The sequence below is a fragment of the Mustelus asterias genome, chromosome 25 (genome assembly GCF_964213995.1).
Source record: "Mustelus asterias chromosome 25, sMusAst1.hap1.1, whole genome shotgun sequence".
Lineage (NCBI taxonomy): Eukaryota > Metazoa > Chordata > Chondrichthyes > Carcharhiniformes > Triakidae > Mustelus > Mustelus asterias.
Genome location: NC_135825.1, coordinates 5946207 through 5952763, shown reverse-complemented (window position 1 = coordinate 5952763; position 6557 = coordinate 5946207). Strand labels below are relative to the sequence as shown.

Here is a 6557-nt window from a genome sequence, read left to right as displayed (position 1 = left end):
AGTTTTCCCTCCTCCGGTGAACAGATCTGCCTCCTGTCCTCTCTTGATAGGTTTTAAGTTCCCACCACCAGATGATAGCTAAAATTGATTCCAGTTTGACCACCTTCAGATCCATCCAGCCCACAGATGTAAGGCATCATCAAACCAATCCTAATTTTGCCTCTGTATTCCTCATAAATCATCCACAAAAAGCCTACTGACCCTTGTTGCTTTTACCTTGACTTCCAGCTGCTCTTCATTACAACTTTTCAGCCATCCTCAAAACAATTAGAACCACTTTGGTATTTGTCCATCTCAATTTGTTCTCCCGTTCTTCCAAGTCTCCACACAATCCATCGCACTCACACTTCATCCTTGCTTGCACCATGATGGTGTTGGAATCCACACCCATTGCAGTCTCCGACTCAAAGTTATTCATTCCATGGGTGGAAAAGGTATGGGCCTTCCTATTCTCTACATTAAACATCTATGCCTGGTGTCACTTAATCATTAATAACTGATTTATCTTTGATTTGATTTGGTTTATTATTGTCACATGTGTTAGTATACAGTGAAAAGTATTGTTTCTTGCGCACTATACAGACAAAGCATACCGTACATAGAGAAGGAAATGAGAGAGTGCAGAATGTAGTGTTGCAGTCATAGCTAGGGTGTAGAGAAAGATCAGCTTAATATATGGTAGGTCCATCCAAAAGTCTGATGGCAGCAGGGAAGAAGTTGTTCTTGAGTTGGTTGGTACCTGACCTCAGACTTTTGTATCTTTTTTCCAATGGACGAAGGTGGAAGAGAGAATGTCTGGGGTGCGTGGGGTCCTTAATTATGCTGGCTGCTTTTTTGAGGCAGCAGGAAGTGTAGACAGAGTCAATGGATGGGAGGCTGGTTTGCGTGATGGATTGGGCTACATTCATGACTCTTTGTAGTTTCTTGCCTTCTTGTCTTCTGCCCAAGTAGTTTGAATCTAAGTGGACCCCTACTCTGTGGACTGTGACCTTTGCATTAACATTCTCAATAATAAAAATCTCGGTCATTAGTATTCAGAGAAATCGAGATTAAAGTTTTGTAGAATTCACCATACGTAATGTGAATATATTTATCCCTGCAATGTTTCTATATTAGAAGCTGCTATTTTTATGCCTTTGTCCTATCCATAAATGTCACCGCTAATTACTAAATCAAGAAGGCCCCTTTGTCTTGTGCCAACTAGCGCAGATGTTAGCGGTATCATCAGGAATGAAATACGAGGAGGAATAAGTCATTTCTCCGACAGATAAGGTGCCCAGTGACGAGATGTCACAGTGAAATACAAGCAAAAAATACTGTGGGTGCTGAAGATCTTGAATAAAGGCTGAACGGACTGCAAGTACTCAGCAGGTCCGGCAGCAACTGTGGAAAGAGTTAACATTTCAAGTTGCAAATGACTTTTCTTCAGAGTTTAAGGTGGTTGGAGAGGTGCTGGGTTTTATACTTTTGAAAGGAAGGAGGGGGAAGGAGAACAAAAGGGAAGATCTGGGATAGGGTGGAGTGCTGGGGAGACTAAATGACAAATATGCCTTGAAGCAAAGGACATTGAGAGTGATAATATTTTTCTCTTGACGAGAACCATTTACTTTTGCTTTTGTTCCATATCATCTTTGTCATTTAATCTCCCCTAACCTCCACCCTATCTCGGACCCTCCCTTTTGTTCTTACACCCTCCCCTATCCCCCACCGCCCCCACCTTTTAACATCCTGAAACCAGCACATCTCTAAGCTCATAAAATAAAACACTGCGGATGCTGGAATCTGAAAAAACGCAAAATGCTGGAAAATCTCAGCGGGTTCTATGGCCATACTTGTCTGACAATGCCCGATCTCGTTTGATCTCGGAAGGTAAGCAGACTCAGGTCTGGTTAGTACTTGGATGGGAGACCGCCTGGGGATACCATGTGCAGTAAGCTTTTGTTCTTTAAGGATAGGGGGGTTTTAATTCAGTCGGGCAGCATGGTCGGTGCAGGCTTGGAGGGCCGAAGGGCCTGTTCCTGTGTTGTAATTTTCTTTGTTCTTTAAGGGTCTGACAGCGTCTGTGGAGAGAGAATAGAGCCAATGTTTCGAGTCTGGATGACACTTTGCCAGGTCTGATAAAGGGTCATCCAAATGCAAGACGTTGGCTCCATTCTCTCCCCACAGATCCTGCCAGACCTGCTGAGATTTTTCAGCATTTTCTGGTTTTAATACAAGGGGTGAGATTCTCCAGCCTCCTAGCTGTATGTTTCCCGCCAGTGAGAGGTGGCACGTGGTTTGCTAGCGGCGGGATTCTTTGGTCTTGCCGCTGTCAATGGGAATTCCCATTGACGTTACCTCACACCAGGAAAGGCCGGAAAATTCTGGCTAAGTTGTCACATGCCAGACCAATGGCAGCATTTACCAGGATGTTGCCTGGTATGGAGGGTATTCGCTATGAGGAGAGATTGAATAAACTGGGATTGTTCTCCCTGGAAAGACGGAGACTGAGGGGCGGCCTGATAGAAGTTTATAAAATTATGAGGGTCGTGGATAGGGTGAACAGTTGGAAACATTTTCCCAGGGCAGAAATAACAATTACAAGGGGGCACAAGTTCAAGATAAGGGGGGAAAGGTTCGGTGGAGATGTGCGGGGGAAGTATTTTACACAGAGGGTGGTGGGGGCCTGGAATGCGCTGCCAAGTGATGTGGTTGAGGCAGACACGTTACCCACATTTAAGACTTATCTGAATAGACACATGAACAGATGGGGAATAGAGGGATACAGGCGGTTGGTCTTGATAGAACAACGTGATCGGTGCAGGCTTGGAGGGCCGAAGGGCCTGTTCCTGTGCTGTACTGTTCTTTGTTCTTTGTTCATCGTAAACAGAAGACTGGTCACAGCATTGCAAAAGGGTGAGTGCCTTAAAGGCAAGGCCAAGAATTCCTTATTGTATTTGTACTTTGTCAAAGATTCCTCATTGATTACGTATATCTGTGACTAGGCTCTGTTATTCGAGTTTCTCTTACCCGCCACTCCCTCATTGATGCAGTTTGCCAAGGTTTTAAACTCACGTATCTGGAATTGGGATTGAACCTCAGACAACAAGAAGTGAGGCTGACAGCTGCCAACTCTCAGCTTCACTGGGTTAAGGTGACATCAGAGTTTTAGGGGGGAATTTTGCCGTCCCGCCCGCCACAGAAATAGTCACGGGCGGGGCAAAGGAACATGCAAAGGTCCGCTGACCTCACGCAGGATTTCCCAGTTTGGGGTGAGCACAGCTGGAAAATCCTGCCCTTAAACTTTATTTATTAGTGTCACAAGTAGGCTTACATTAACACTGCAATGAAGTTACTAGTCCGCCCCACTCAAGCACCTGTTCGGGTACAGTGAGGGAGGATTTAACATGGCCAATGCACTTAACCAGCACGTCTTTCAGACTGTGGGAAGAAACTGGAGCACCCGGAGGAAACCCATGCAGACACGGGGAGAACGTGCAAACTCCACACAAGCAGTGACCCAAGCCGGGAATTGAACCCGGGTCTGTGGCGATGCTAACCACTGGGCCACCGTGCAACAATGCTACCTGCACACCTGGGAAAAGTGAACCTCCTCTTCCCCAAAATGTAACATCGCCCAGAGCAAAGACGTGACGGTTAGGGTGCATTGACCTGAACAGGTGCCGGAGTGTGGCGACTAGGGGAACTTCACAGTAACTTCATTGCAATGTTAATGTAAGCCTTACTTGTGACTAATAAATAAACTTTAACTTTAACATTGGGCCGGATTTTATGGCCTCGTTCATCCCGAGACCGGAATACCCCACCCGAGGGCAACGGACATTTCCCTTGTCCACCCATCACCCGCTCCGATTCTGTGGTGGGCGGGGCGGTAGGATTCCAGCGATTGACTTTTCTCTGTGTCTTGGTAAGAGTGTCTTACATTCATTTCTGGTCTCTTTATCGAATGAACTTCGAGCCAAAACAAAGCTGGACTTCAGAAACCTCCCTCTTGCACTAATTGCAATTCAAATCTCTCAAAATAGCAAGTGACTTGGCGAGTAAAACACACTGCAATAATTATTTGTCAATTAATTGTCCGATATTCAAATGGTGCCTATGAATAATGTATCAAACCATTGTAATCTTTACGCACCAGATGCTTGGAATGAGAAACGTATCATTCCAAAGGCTCATTATGTACAACGAACATTATTTGCTTGCCTTTCTGGCAGTAATATGAATTCAGCCTTAGTATCTGGCTCTTCACAAACTGAAGGCCAGTCAGTATCAGGAGGATTGTTTGATTTCAGCTGAGGATTCAGTGTGGTAACTGCCATCAGCTTGTGTGTTCTCCAGCACATTTGTTCTATTTGCAGAAACTAGACCACGGATCCCTCCCTAACCCTTGCACTTCTAAATGAATGCCTGCTGCACGCAGAGACGCAGTGAGAGTAACCTTTGCCCCGCTGAAGAACAGCAGCTCCATACGGCCGCACAGTGATCAGTCCTTACCCCTGCTGAGTGAACTATGCGTGGTTTACACAATGAGTCGCCTTTACCCTGCTGAATGAACGGCCACTCCATATGGTTTACTGAATGAATGATCCTTACCCCGCTGAGAAAACAACCACGCCACAAAGTTAAATGGCGATCAGCCCTAACCCTGTCGACTGAAACACAACTGCGTGTGGTTTCCCTGCTGAATAAATGGTTATTCCACACGCGGTGAATAGTGAAAAATGTTCATCTTCCTAAATAGGAATGATACCGTGACAAACTGCTATGGACAAGTAGTGTGGCACGGTGGCACAGTGGTTAGCACTGCTGCCTCACAGTGCCAGGGACATGGGTTCGATCCCCGGCTTGGGTCACTGTCTGTACGTCCTCTCCATATCTGCGTGGGCTTTTTCTGGGTGCTCTGGTTTCCTCCCACGTGCTGGTTAGGTTAGGTGCATTGACCCAAACAAGCGCTGGACTGTGGCGACTAGGGGAACTTCACAGTAACTTCATTGCAGTGTTAATGTAAGCCTTGCTTGTGACTAATAAATAAACTTTAAGAACCCAAAGAGAAAATGCTGGAAAATCTCAGCAGGTCAGATTCCAGCGTCCGCAGTAATTTGCTTTTATGCTGTGGACAAGAGACACTCCCCCACTTCCCCACGCACCCCCCCCCCTCCCTACCTATCAATCCCTGCCCACCCTGCCAGTTGTTGGCCAGCGGTGAGATGTTCTGGTCCTGCCGCTGTTAATGGGGTTCCTGTTGTTTGCCCCTTCTGTCGTTGCAGAACCACAGTGGGGGTGGGGGGGTGGGCGTGTGGGGGTGGGGGGTTGGGGGTGGGTCATGGTTGGTGGAACTGGAAGGTACCGCCGGTGGGAATGGGCACAAAATCCATTTCACTCCAAAATATTCTCTGGCCATGTAATGGAATGAGACAGCTGACTATTTACAAAGCCAAAGAGGTCATGGGTGGCGCGGTGGCACAGTGGTTAGCACTGCTGCCTCACAGCGCCAGGGACCCAGGTTCGATTCCCGGCTTGGGTCACTGTCTGTGTGGAGTCTGCACGTTCTCCCCGTGTCTATGTGGATTTCCTCCGGGTGCTCCGGTTTCCTCCCACAGCCCAAAGATGTGTGGGTTGGATAGATTGGCCATGCTAAATTGCCCCTTAGAGTTCTGGGATGCGTGAGTTGGAGGGATTAGCGGGTAAATATGCGGGTGTAGGGCCTGGGTGGGATTGTGGTCGGTGCAGACTCGATGGGCCGAATGGCCTCCTTCTGCACTGTAGGGTTTCTATATACAAAACAAGAAAGACAACAGTCCAAATACTGGCAGGCTCCACTGCACACTTATCTCTAGCCAGAAAAATATTGTTCCCCATTACTCTCCCCCTCCTGTTGCTTAAATAATTACATATTCAAGTTCGCATTATTGCTTTAATGTGCTTCTATTTGCTGAATCAATTTGTTTGTGGTACTTTATCAAAAGCCCATTGAAAGCCCATATATGCAGCATCTACCTCATTACCTTCATCAACTCTATCTGTTACTTCCTTCAAAAAATCAATCAGGTTAGTCAAACATGATTTGCCTTTAACAAGCCATTGCTGGCTGTACCTTATTGACTTGTGCTTCTCCAAGTGAGGATTAATTTTGTCCTTATTTAGGATCTGTGATAGTTTTCACACCACTGACGTTAGACTAATTGCCATGTAGTTACTAAGTTTATATCTTTCCTCCTTTATTGCACAGTGGGTAACATTTGCAATCCTCTTATAGAAATCATAGAAACCCTACAGTGCAGAAGGAGGCCATTCGGCCCATCGAGTCTGCACCGACCACAATCCCACCCAGGCCCTACCCCCACATATTTACCCGCTAATCCCTCTAACCTACGCATCCCAGGACTCTAAGGGGCAATTTTTAACCTGGCCAATCAACCTAACCTGCACACCTTTGGACTGTGGGAGGAAACCGGAGCACCCAGAGTAAACCCACGCAGACACGAGGAGAATGTGCAAACTCCACACAGACAGTGACCCGAGCCGGGAATCGAACCCGGGACCCTGGAGCTGTGAAG

At 46.7% G+C, this 6557-nt stretch overlaps 1 pseudogene; it reads left to right on the top strand.

The window, feature by feature from the left end:
* The first annotated feature begins 1818 nt into the window (after window positions 1-1818).
* On the top strand, window positions 1819-1937 carry LOC144479299 (5S ribosomal RNA; annotated as a pseudogene).
* Window positions 1938-6557: the final 4620 nt, after the last annotated feature.